Source organism: Spermophilus citellus (genome assembly GCF_964194105.1).
Source record: "Spermophilus citellus genome assembly, chromosome: 3".
In the NCBI taxonomy this organism is placed as follows: Eukaryota; Metazoa; Chordata; class Mammalia; order Rodentia; family Sciuridae; genus Spermophilus; species Spermophilus citellus.
The window spans coordinates 159,949,194-159,963,369 of NC_138184.1; the positions used below are offsets into that span (position 1 = coordinate 159,949,194).

Genomic DNA, 14,176 nt, shown 5'->3' on the forward strand with positions numbered 1-14,176 from the left:
CTGGCTAGGGCCAAGGGAGCAGAAAGCAGACTGTTCTGCAGCCCAAGACACTGAACACGGTTGGGGGATCACTTAAAAACAGAAAAACCACAAAGGAGAGGGGCAGGAGAGACAAGTACAGTCATAAGTACATTCTCAGAATTGTAACCTTTTTGTACCTTTTTGTACCCATTCAGGAAGTAAGCTAACGTTTGCTCCATAGTTTTAAGACATTGTGGTTAGGGTGCAAGTGGGTGAGGGTGGAGATGTCAGCTTCTATGTGAGTGGGCTCTTGTGGAAAAGGGTGTCAATCCTGCTCAGAGTGAAATGTCTGAGCAGAATGGGATCAACCCAACTTAACTTTCAAATCAGCCCATAACAATGGCAACAGTAGAGGCTCAATATGCTGTGAGTGTCTCTAAGTTGTCTAGGTTATTTGAATTTGGCTCTAGTTGTTCAGGAAGAAAGAGAAAAGAAAGAAAGGAAAAAAATGAAAGAAAGAGGAGGGTGTTGAGGGCCACAACCAAGTCAAGATGGCACCTGGCACTTTGCCAGGAGGAGTGGTTTGTGAAGCAACGCCAGCGAGCCATTAAGATGATGAGGATTCCTTATTGGCTGACTGCTGTATCTAGATGATGTTAATTAAGTTAAGCTGTGTGTAATTAGTTAGGCATATATACCTCTGCGGTCTGGCAGAGAGGCGGCTCCTGCCAGAAAGGGAGAACACCAGACATACATGTGACTTCCTCAACCTGTTCCCAGTGGTATCTTTAGTGCCAGGCAGAAGCTGAACTGAGGGGACTTTCCCATTTGTAACATTCTCTCTTTTTCAATTCCTGGCTTCAATGTTGTTTCTCAAATCTCTTTGTAGTATTCTGTGTAAGAAACTGTGGAGGCCGCCCACGGGTTGAGTTATTTTAATAAAAATGCATTTCTTCTGCCCTCTACAACCTTCAGAAGCCTTCAAAGATGAAGTTAATTATATGTATTGAAAAAATAAACCAAACTCAGAATCTTGTGGGTTTCAGTTCTGAAACCAAATTTATTATGTTCAAAGTTGTGCCTGGATAAAAGACAAGTGTAACATTAAAGTATTAATCTATTCTTGCCATTTAGCAATTTGAATTATTCACAGATGTTTGGGGTTTCTTCTTTTAGTTAGAATAAGGTATACACATAAGACACCAATCAAATTGAAAGGAATAACTTCTGCTTTTAGAATCCTTCACAGTTGGAGTTATTTTATTATGGAACCTCCTCCCAGGGCATTTTATGAGCCATATTCATAAAGCATTTACATTTGGCTGAAACATTTAATAGAAAAACTAGGTAAATTGGGCACTAACAGCTCAAGCAAAATGCTAAGCAACTATTTCTAAATTTAAAGTGCTTAAAAGCTGTTAAATCCCACTCCCCCAAGCCCTCCTTCCTCCTAGAATTATAAAGGATATGGTGTTCTAGAAAATATTTGGTGATGTCTGTTTTTAGTGTTCAGTCTACATTTTCAAGGCTAACTTAGGAGCTTAGCTTTAGCCCCTCAGTTTATTATTTAGTCAAGACTCATCTAAATGCAAAGTAATCTTTTTGAATTTCTGCTTCCTGATTTGTAAAAAGGCAATGATGATATTCATCTTTGCCAATCTCATAGGTTCAGGATGCTTGAGCAATATCATACAAAGGAATATAAACTCTAAATCGCAAAGCAAGTATAAGGAATTAGTAATTATATTGCTTCTGGTGATATGACTAGCAGGAACTTTGCAGACTCAAGATACTATGAAGATCCAGAGCACAGAACTTCTTTCCATGAGAGTCCATGACTTAGAAATATAACTCAGGCCTAGAATATTTCCTTTTGGTTCTAACATTTGTTTGATGATTCCTAACATTTAAAAAGTATATTGTGCCTATTAAATTCCTCTTTTTCATTCTTTTCCCAGTTCTTTCAAGCATTCTTCTTTTGCTAAAATCTCCAGAAAATTTTAGGTCCCCAGTTGATTTCTTCTGGGCAGCCTCATTACTGTCAGAATTGAAAGTTACCTGCACTATAAACTGCAGAGACTAGACCCTGTCTCCATTTGATATAAACATTCTTATCAGTATGATCTGAAGTCACATTCATTCTTTATTAGTCTCTCATTCTGTCTATTCTGTATTGAAATGGATTCAAAAATATTGGCAGGAAAGAGAATTACTTTGCAGTGATTCCTTGGTTTTAGGAATGATGATTATTGATTATATAATCTAAAGATTCTTGATGTGGCACAAGAAAAACAATGCTAGACCAGGAAAGCAGTTTCCACAGCTGGTTATTAGCTCTGAGTAGAATTAAAAATCAGGTCTGCTGATTCTGAATCTGATGCTCTTTTCACCCCACAGTGGAAGGTTGGAGGACATAAGAAGAAAGAAACCTTTAGTAGGAATCAGCAAACTGTGGCCTGCAAGCCATGTCTGATTTTGAAAATCAAGATTTTTTTAACACTGTAATGACCATTATTTTCATATTGTCTATGATGGTTTCCATGCTACATGGATAGGGCTGAGTAGTTGTCAAACTATCTGGGTTACCAAGTCTAAAATATTTACTATCTGGTTCTTTACAGAAAAACAGAACAAAACAAAAAATTCCTGACCTTCTGCTTAGAGGAAAGATGACTGGAAAATCTGGATGGAGCACTTTGTGAATAGTCTCTTTAGTTGGCACATTTGTTTCTAGTTGTGCTTTAGAAAAAGAAGTTTGGATATTAAGCAAAAATGTCTCTCCAGCTCTCGTGATTAATTATAGCTTGATGCTAACAAATGTGCATGCATGCTTGCAGAAGAAAGATCAATACATATTTTCAGAAGGTGTTTTCCACAATATGAAATTTGTTATATTCATCTTCATCATTTGTTCATGAGGGCATTGGAATAGTTAATTGAAAGTAGTAGAAATTCATACAATATAGGATACGCAGTAGCTGTATTCAAGTATATGAAGGGGACTATCTTATGAATAAAGGGATTAAATAATTTTGTCCTTTAAATTCAACTAAAATGCACTTTTTCTATTAAGCCCCAGGTCACTGTTCTTCCCTTCTCTGGGAACAATTAATCACTCTCTCCTGTGCTTCTGAAATACTTTGTACAAAGTACTATTAAAGCATTTATCACATGGCCTTATAGGTAGCTGTATACACATTTGTCTCCCCAGTCGATTGTGAAATCCTTGAAAGTAAAGACAGTGCCTTATTCATCTTGGCATCCCCATCATGGCCTCAGTGCCTGGTTCATAGAAGAAACCTAAATGCTTGATGAATGAATGTATATCATAACCCCAGAGGGCATAACAAGGACCATTGAGAAATCTCAGTAAAGAGAACTTTGTAATAGCACTGGCAACCAATAGAAAAGTCTCCTAAACAATGTATATAGTCATTAAAGACACGAACTTAAAGTTAGAATACCTGGGTTTACATATTGCATAGGCAACTGAAGAAGTGTATTAAAAAGGAAATTATAGCTGGGTGCAGTCGCACACTCCTATAATCCCAACAATTTTGGGAGTTGCAGCAGGAAATTGATTGCAAGTTTCAGGCAAACCTCAGCAACTGAAAAAGACAATGTCTCAAAAACAAAAAATTAAAGACTTCTTTGAATTTAGCTCTGTGGGTAAAGTTCCGTAGGTCCAATCCTCAATACCAATCAATCAGTCAATAAAATAAAAAGAAGATGATAGAGAACAATAGTTTTGTAAGTGAACCATATCCCCAAAACATTTTCAAGGGATCTATTAGGTCAAAACTATTTTTATAAGAATGCTAATACATTACTTAACTATTTTCACTGTGTCTATATGGACACTGATGGAACAAAAGAAATGGTGGGGAGACGTTAGTGCCTTAGCAAAGTCCAAAGCAGTAGCACCAAGGTGAACAAGTTGTCAGTTTGTTCTTATCACTCATTAGCATGAAAAAAAGGCATGCTTGTTTTATTTAAGACTGTCCTTGATGAGTAGGAAAATTATTGATCTTATTAACTCTTTTAGTATAGTGTCCTTTTTAATATTTCCTGTGATTGAAATGGGAAATATAAATAAATCATTTCTGCTACAATTTGGAGTACTATGACTATCTTCAGGGAGATCTTGGCCAATACAAAATAATAATTCCATTTCAAAACTCTTAGCTAAGGTGATTTTGTATTTCATAACAGATCTCCAAACATCTTGAACAGGAATATTTGAAATAATTGAAAACAATTTTTCTAGCCACATTTTTCATGAATTGCCATTTCATTGGTAAGAATGACTGAAAGACAAAACTATAGTTATTCAGACTTTGACTCTATGGCAAGTGTTTGATCACACATTAATAAAGCAAACCTTTCACTTTAAAGAAAGCAACTAATAATATTTGATGCCAATAATAGAACTAGGCTTTTCAGCTAAGTTTTGATTTGGGAAAGTTTGTATCCTCCACCATTAACTTGAGAGCTTTTCAATACTTAAAAGACCTTTCTTTCTTTTCCCCTTCAATGTCTCTCTTTTAATTATATAAAACACAAGTACAAAACATTGCACCAGTATACTTTTTAGTACATGGAGATAGAATAATACATTTGTGTTTTTGCCAGAATAATACATTTGTGTTTTTGCCAGAATCTGTATCATCTATTACTTGCCTCTGGACCAAGGGCTTTCCCCAGGGATTTTTTTTAACTATTCTTATGCAGTTTACCTTAAATAAAAAGCTCACAACAAACTTTTCAATTATTTCAGATATTCCTGTTCAAGATATATTGGAGATCTGTTATGAAATACAACATCACCTTAGCTAAGAGTTTTGAAATGAGTACTATTATTTTGCATTGGCCAAGATCTCCCTTATATTAGCATTGCAAGGACACTGTGCACTTATTTGGGGTTATAAGTATTGTCTCAACTGCTCTCTAACTAGGCAGGAAGGCAGATTACTATTTCCTGAAAAGTCCAGAATATCTTTATAGTTATTGTTTAAGCAATAGCTCATGAAACACTACTCATAGGAGACAATGACAACAAAGGAACATAAAAATCCTATAAATACTACAGAAAAGCAAGTTGACAAATATTAAAGTGTCTTTCCTAGCTATCAAATGGTTTAACCACATCAAATGAGAGATCAGTCAATAAAGAAAAAGTAAACTGTGCTGGTGTCCAACATTCAGCCTCTTATAACTATCTCACAGTTTTTGGCCAACTTAGTTAAGAGTTATCTTTTGATAGACAAAATACATATATAAATAAAATCATGAAAGCAGTATAATTTTGCTTAAAAATGTGAAAAATTCAGTTAGTGTTATAAAATATTTTTAACCAATTTTACTTTAAAAAGACACACACCATTTTACTTATTTATAAAGTTTTAATCATTGTTGCTGTTAAAAAAAACATTCAAAGTTATGTCAGTCTTAAAGAATAAACACTGGAGTATTTATCATATTGGTAAAACTGACCCACATTTTTAATTGGCAGAATTATGCTTTGTTCTTGGTAGAATCATCTTTGCTTCTTCTCTTTACATCCCAGTTATAAACACTGGCCATATTGACTTCTGTAGTAGTAAATTGATCTTGAATAAAGTCAAGTTGTTCCTCAAGAGAATCCAGATTCCTTGTAGCAGTTGATAAATTATTTCAAACAATACCTGAGCTTCATCAACATCTAATTCTAGCATTACAGTAGCCCCAAAGAACAGAGAAACTTATTCAGTAGGAGGAACCCAACTTTTGCAGTATGGGCTATCTGCTCATGAGAATCTGGTCTCCAGCCAATTGGTGGATTCTTTCTTCTTCTGCATGTATTTTAGGATATCCAAAGTCTGCTGAATTTTGGGAATATGACCTTTTAGACTCCTTTTCTTTTGAGCAAGCTTGAGTTTCATAAACTTATATTTGGCACTGTCCATAGAGCTTCATAACTACAGTATGTACAGTCTTATTCCCAGGCTGTTTCATGAGGAATCTGAATCTTAGAAAAATATGGCCTTAGGAATCCCCAGGTGGAGACATATCAATCCTCTGCAGCCACTTCTCCTATGAGTCAGCTGTCCTTAACAGCCAATTTCTTTTTTTTCCCCTGTGCAACCTTCTTTTTTTTAAATTATTATTATTAGTTGTTCAAAACATTACAAAGCTCTTGACATATCATATTTCATACATTTGATTCAAGTGGGTTATGAATTCCCATTTTTACCCCATATACTGATTGCAGAATCACATCAGTTACACATCCACGTTTTTACATACTGCCATACTAGTGTCTGTTGTATTCTGCTGCCTTTCCTGTCCTCTATTATCCCCTCTCCCCTCCCCTCCCCTTTCATCTTCTCTCTCTACCCCATCTACTGTAATTCATTACTCTCTCTTGTTTTTTTTCCCTTTCCCCTCACTTCCTCTTATATGTAATTTTATATAACAATGAGGATCTCTTTCCATTTCCATGCAATTTCCCTTCTCTCTCCCTATCCCTCCCACCTCTCATCCCTGTTTAATGGTAATCATCTTCTCATGCTCTTCCTCCCTGCTCTGTTCTTAGTTGCTCTCCTTATATCAAAAAAGACATCTGGCATTTTTTTTAGGGATTGGCTAACTTCACTTAGCATAATCTTCTCTAATGCCATCCATTTCCCTGCAAATGCCATGATTTTGTCATTTTTTAGTGCTGAGTAATACTCCATTGTGTATAAATGCCACATTTTTTTTATCCATTCATCTATTGAAGGGCATCTAGGTTAGTTCCACAGTCTAGCTATTGTGATTTGTGCTGCTATGAACATCGATGTAGCAGTATCCCTATAGTATGCTCTTTTAAAGTCTTTGGGGAATAGTCTGAGAAGGGGAATAGCTGGGTCAAATGGTGGTTCCATTCCCAGCTTTCCCAGGAATCTCCATACTGCTTTCCAAATTGGCCGCACCAATTTGCAGTCCCACCAGCAATGTACAAGTGTACCCTTTTCTCCACATCCTCGCCAGCACTTGTTGTTTGACTTCATAATGGCTGCCAATCTTACTGGAGTGAGATGGTATCTTAGGGTGGTTTTGATTTGCATTTCTCTGACTGCTAGAGATGGTGAGCATTTTTTCATGTACTTGTTGATTGATTGTATGTCCTCCTCTGAGAAGTGTCTGTTCAGGTCCTTGGCCCATTTGTTGATTGGGTTATTTGTTGTCTTATTGTCTAATTTTTTGAGTTCTTTGTATACTCTGGATATTAGGGCTCTATCTGAAGTGTGAGGAGTAAAAATTTGTTCCCAGGATGTAGGCTTCATATTTACCTCTCTTATTGTTTCTCTTGCTGAGAAAAAACTTTTAGTTTGAGTAAGTCCCATTTGTTGATTCTTGTTTTTAACTCTTGTGCTATGGGTGTCCTATTAAGGAATTTGGAGCCCGACCCCACAATATGTAGATCAGAGCCAACTTTTTCTTCTATCAGACGCAGAGTCTCTGTTTAATATCAAGCTTCTTGATCCATTTTGAATTAACTTTTGTGCATGGCGAGAGAAAGGGATTCAGTTTCATTTTGCTGCATATGGATTTCCAGTTTTCCCAGCACCATTTGTTGAAGGTAACAGCCAATTTATTGAGACTCTTTAAAAGTCTTTTCTGAAAAGATTGCTATTGATATAAAAATTATTTTCTTCTGACTAGGGTTAAACTCAATGGGGAGGGGGCTGTGCCACTTTTTAAAATTTTTTTTTGAACCGGGGTATCACTAAGTTGCTGAGGCTGATCTTGAACTTGAGATCTTCCTGCCTCAGTCTCCTGAGTCGCTGGGATTATAGGTGTGTGCCACCATGCCCTATGAGACATTTTTAAATATCATATCATGAAATAAGACAATATTTGAGAATTCTGCATAACTTAATGAATGGTTATTTTCCAAGTGGCCAATGGGTGATGTTCCCAAATTAACTCGTAGGTAAAGATCCATTAAAGTACAATATGGGTGTACATCAAGGCTAGAAGATTTTCATGAAATCATAATTTTATTATGTTCATTGATGAGATTTCAGATTCCACATTTGCAGCTATTTTTAAAGAAACTACTACTGTCAGGTTTTGGTGTGGTATCAAGAATTATGTGAAAAGGCTATTTAAATGTATCCCCCTTTTCTACTATGTGAGGACAAATTTCTTCATACACTTCAAGCAAAGCAACATTTCCAACAGATGAGAAAATCTAGTGGTCTTCTATTAAGACAGACATGAAAAGGAGTAACAAAAATTAGTGCATTTGTAAAAAATGTAAAGCAAAGCTGTTATCTTCACTGATTTTGGTTTGAGGAAATATAGTTACTTATCATGAAATTTTATATTAATGTATAGTGGGTTTATCATTTTTACCCAAAATGTATTAAGAAACATTTTTTTTAAATTTATCAGGTTTAGTTTCTAAAGTGGAAAATATGTATATAAACAAGTCATAGAACACACTCTATGTTTCTTAATTTTCAAGTGTCTTTACATAGAAAGTTTGAGATCCATCAATGTTGGGGATAGATATTCTTATTTACTGCTGTTGGGAATATCAATTGGTAAAACTCTTTGGAAATAATTTGTCAATATCTATCACCACTTAAATTCACATGCTATTGATTCAGTAATATTATAATATTGGTTGTAATAGTACAATGAAAAGAAAATTAAGATTAAACAAAGTACACAAAGTTGGCTAAATAAGTACACCCCAAAAGTGAAGTTAGTATGCATTTTACAGACACTAAAAACTCATTTGTGTAGGACTGTGCAAAAATTGTCAAGTTATGTCAATTATTTAAAAAGCGGAAGAAAAATTTTATTATGATCCCATTGTATATCTACAATTAATCTCTTTAAAGGAATAAATGCCCAGAAAGTACGGGTAAGAATTACAGTAAGGAAAATGATTAGGGATTTAAGGAACATAGAAGGAGACAGATTTATTTCATACCCTTCCATATTTTATTATTTCAATATTCATTGTTATTTTATTAAAAAAAATAATGTAGGTGAAAACTTCTAGGTATAATGAAAACTGGTTGACCTTGTAGGGAATGGTTGTAGTATAAGTACTGCATTATGTATGAAAATATCACATAAACAATTTCAGTACTGGTCAGACAGGTAAATGACTGCTCTGGGTACTAGCATGGTTTCATCAGTAATTTGTTCTCTAAGCAGTTACTGAATGATAATTTGATAAGAGCATCATAGATTGAAATTCAGCTTCTGAGTTATTTGAACAGTAGAGCTGAGTTCTCTTTGAAAGAATGGTCATAACATTTGGAGAATGGAAATTGTATAACTAATGTCTTCCCTCAAAAGTTTCTCTCTAAGCAACTTTAGAATCTTCAGAATTTCTTTTTTCTCCACCTGTTTTCATAGCATTCACTTTTTCCCCCCTCAATTTTATTTCAAAGTACAGAGGGGCTACTGAGACAAATAGGTAATATTCACTTGGTTTAATACTGTGCTATGGTAAGAAACACAGTTTTGTTTTGTTTATAAAGATAACAAGCATTTTGTATATTAGTTTCATGACTGCCAGTTTCATAAAGTAGAAATTATTTAGTTTAATGCCCCATTCTTAGGGTAAGCTTCTTTAGGATATCTTATGCTTTGAGATAAATGATAAAATTTGCCTTGTTACAATAAAGAATATCTCAAATTTTATAATTCCTTAAAATTATTTAATGATTGCCTGCTTTGGAGGAGTCAAGAAATATGATTGAACAAACATACACAAACTCATGTCATCTGTACATGCAAATTTATTTTCATAAAGCAGGACCAAGGTCATTGTGTGAAAAATGGATGGGTCGTTCTGGGAGTAAAGAATTTAATAATGTACCCCAAGCATCTTGAAAAAATTTAAAAAGCCAATTCAATTTGAATAATGTCGGGAGATAAAGTACACCAATCTTATTCCTTATTTTTTTATTAATGAGTTGAGATACAAAAAAACTCAATAAAAATTACATTAAAAACTCATAAACATTGTTCAAATCTTCCTTTTCCATCAGTCATGTTCATAAAACAAGAATTTCTATTTAAATGGTAGTTAATAAAATAGGATTTTATTTAGTGAATGAAATAACACATGGGCTCTTGCACTTACCCTTCAAACATTTGTTGAATGTCTATTGTATACCAGAACCTGTGCCCACTACTGAAGCCCCTCCCTTGAATAAAACATAATTCCTGCATTCTGTGAGTACCATGGCTAGTGGTGAGGTGAACATAGATGCAAATAAATGAATAGTAACACAGGGAAAGAAGAAGAGTATGGGCTTTATCTTCTCTGAAGGACTTCATCTGTAAAATGAGAATAATGATTTCTTTGCATGGGTTTTTATTGTTGTTTTGTACTGGGGGTTGAATTCCAAGGCTGCTCAACCCCTGAGACACAACCCCAGCCCTTCTTTATATTTTATTTAGAGACAGGATCTTGCTAAATTATTTAGTCCCTCACTTAGTTGCTGAGGTTGGTTTTGAACTCAAAATCCTCTTGCCTCAGCCTTCTGAGCTACTGGGATTACAGGTGTGCATCATTGCACTGACTCATTACATGCTTTTTTTTTTTAAGGATCAGAGAAAACATTTAAACCATGGAGCCTTGAACTAATTGTCATCAAATGAAACATGTTACTACTATTAAACTATGCTATGAAAAAAAAAAACAAGAAAGAAAAGGATTAATTTGGTGATGAAGACTTATAAGGAAACATTACTTCAAGGAAGAAGATTTAGGATAAGGAAGTGTCCATATCAAAGAGGGATTCCAGAAAGAGAAGGTCTCATTCAGAGAAGCATGGAGGGAATTTGTACTACAGTCAGAGGAGCTATGAGTAGTTCAGCTAGATGTAGCCTCCAGTGTGGAGAAAAAAAAAAAAAAAAAAAGCTGAAATGAAGATGCAGAATTAATGGTGATCAATCACAGAGGACCTTTTACTTACTTCAAATGATTTAAGACTTTAAGCAGCAGTACTATGAATGAAGATAAATAGATTTAAGCTGTATTTCGGAGGTCTAATTTATAGGATTGAGTGAACATATGGGACTAAGGGAAAAGAAAGGAGGAGACTTCCAGATTTCTGGTTCAGGTAAGTCATTATTGGTGTCATCAATCAGAAAAGAGAATTTAGGAGAAAAAGTCTGTTTGGGAAGAAAATGATGAATTTCATTTGGGTGTTTTAAATTCGATTTGTCAAACCATAGACTGGAAAGGGACCTGGAGTAGAGACAAGATTTGAATGATAAACATTAAGACAGGAATCCCAAGTTTCTATTCTTGGCTGTGTTGTTCATTGGCTTTGCAACACAAATTTTACCTTTCCTTGTTCTTAAGGTATTTAAATTAGCTTAACATTATAATTAGGAGGTCTTATAAATGTCTGGATCTTACCTCTGAATTTTCTCACAAATGGATCGCAAATGAAAAATAATTACCCAACATCAACACCAACATCCTTCACTGAGTTGTTTTAAGGCATATATATATAAATAAATTTTTTTTTAGAGAGAGAGAGAGAGAGAATTTTTAATATTTATTTTTTAGTTCTTGGCGGACACAACATCTTTGTTGGTATGTGGTGCTGAGGATCGAACCCGGGTCGCACGCATGCCAGGCGAGCGCGCCCGCTTGAGCCACATCCCCAGCCCAAGGCTTATATTTTTTGATACTTGTAAAATCTCTTTAACTTATTGTGTATGTGTGTGTGTGTGTGTATATATGTATACACACACACACACACACACACACATATATAATTATAGATTTAGCAATTAAAGAATTAAGTATTTAATTACAACAAAACATGGAGTTGTGAGTAAATTCACAGATAAGGCCTCTGTTTATAGTTATGTTGTAAAACATGATAATTTATTCTAATAATTAGAAGTTTAGTCCAAGTCAAACTTCTTGTATTTAAGTATTGACCTCTCACTATCTGACTTTGGGCAAGTTATTTAATCTTTTCTACAAAATGGAGAGTATATACCTCATAGTGGTGAAGATGCAATGTGTTAGTATATAGGATAGTGACTGATGCATAATTAAAGTTTCAGTACGTACTAGATATTTTTACTGTATCATCAGAATCAGTAGCAGCATCATAATCATTTATTATCATCAAATGGCAGAATTTTAGTACAGGAGGGATGCTGGAGATAATCATATTGGTTTTACAGGTAGGGAAAAGGGAGCTCAGAAAGGTTAAAAAATATATGTTCAAGGGTACACAGCTAGTAAAAGACAGCACTGAAGCCCAGAGATTTCACAGCTTACTGCATTTCATGCTGCCCTGTGTTAAAGTAGGAACTGTGCCTTTGTAACCAGGTTAAGTTACATAGAATTTTCATTGAAAATTAGCCTGTCTTATAGTAGACAATTGAATTGCAGTATCATCCCTTATTAATGAGTTCGTCAGTAGTCAGAAGCTCCCTCTTTATAAAGTTCAAGTTTAGCATGAACTATTATGTATGTGTACATATCAGATATATTCATAACTTACATATGTGTTTGAATAATATTTAATAGTTCCTCAGGGATAGTTTTTAGACTACCTAGTATTCAATGGGAAACAAACTGTAAGATTCTATAAGGCAATTCCTTGATATACCCTCGAATTTATAATTTTTTTCCTGATTTATTCAGTAAATGGAACTCCTTAACAGGAGATTTTCTTTTTTTGTAAGTGTATGGTGAATATTTGCCCTCAGGCTAAAGTTATTGAACATTTTCACATATGCACACAAAACACTGTGATAGCATCACAGCATATTTAATAATACTTGAGTTTCATATAAAAATATTTTTACCTGAAAAGCCCAAAGCATTTCATAAATATAGAACCGTTAATCAAAGACTTGAATAAATAGATGGATTTTGTATTGTGCCCTGAAGATAAGTAGATTTGGATTCTTATTGAATTTATGTAGTCTGCTCTAGGAGTTAGGTTGAGGTGATAAAAATGAGCACAGATTTTTATCACCTGCCCATAATAAGTGATGCTAGATGCAACATTTGAGACTGTTACCAGAAATAAACAACAGCTGAAATGTCAGACCCTAAATATGAAAAACACAATAGAGATGGTAAATTAAGTGAAACAAGATTAATAATAAGTTAAAGAAATATTAGTTGATATAGAGGAATAAAAAGGAAAGATGGAAATGGTCTATATAACAGGCATTTTATTGTCTTAATTTAAGAAATGAAGTTAAGTTTTACTTGAAAGATGTAGATTATAATGATTATTTAACTAGGAATTTCACCCTGTTCTTCAGTTTAATTTGTATTATCATTCATTATTACCATTCCGAGCTTCTTTAGCTCTAAAATTTACATGATTTTCTGTAGTGTAGAACATTTTGTTTAGTAAAGTTATTAGGGCCTGGCTTACTAAAACCCACTGTGTGGTTGCTGTGATGGTTGTTTTTCTTACTTTGTTATCATGGTACCTTGGGTGTGCACAGAAATGTAAGGTAGCCACCATCATGTTAATGGAGTCACTTTCCTTTCCTCTATCTCATTTTATAAAACCCCTTTAATGACCTTCTCCAGTCTCAAAATGGGAACTTTCCTGACTATTGCCAAGTATATGTACATCATATTTGCATGGGGATAATGGCCATATCACACAACTATCCACTTGGTCATTAAAACCTCACTCAATCCCATCTCAGCCTCATTTCCTCCCAGTCCTGTAAATCTCCCAAAAGATCATAAAGGTGCTTCTCTTCTAATTTCACCTAGCTGTACTATGATATCCATCAAGGTTCTGCTAAATCCCAGTTTCCTCAAGAAGTCTTTGTGACATTTCTTCTCTCACATCTCACAGTTGAGCAATTATTGTTCAGAGTGGTTTTATATTATCTCAGTTGCATTTTAACTTTCCAAAGGATAAAGATCATGTGTTCCATTTCTGTAACCCATATGCTACCTATCCTGGTGAGGAGAAGACAGATTAAACATCATAATAAATGCTTGTTGACAAGTTAAATACTGTGAAAGCATTGTGTCTTATGTTCATTTTGTACTTACAATACCTATTCTTAATGAGGCTTTATTTCTGAGCAATCAATTGTTAGAAATATTTTTCATAAAGTGTATTTGAATTATATATAACACTATACTTGAAAATTGTGTTTTGGAGATTCAAGATAGTGGATTAGAAGAAGGCTGCATTTGTAGTTG

At 34.5% G+C, this 14,176-nt stretch overlaps 1 protein-coding gene and 1 pseudogene across 3 annotated transcripts in view; one reads left to right on the plus strand and one right to left on the minus strand.

Annotated features, from left to right (window-relative positions):
- Positions 1-14,176, plus strand: part of IMMP2L (inner mitochondrial membrane peptidase subunit 2) — an 883,542-nt gene that overhangs the window by 743,289 nt on the left and 126,077 nt on the right. The gene's annotated exons all lie outside the window — the stretch shown is intronic.
- On the minus strand, positions 5,476-5,955 carry LOC308645882 (prefoldin subunit 3-like; annotated as a pseudogene). Its single transcript has one exon. The product of its transcript is annotated as a prefoldin subunit 3-like (transcript).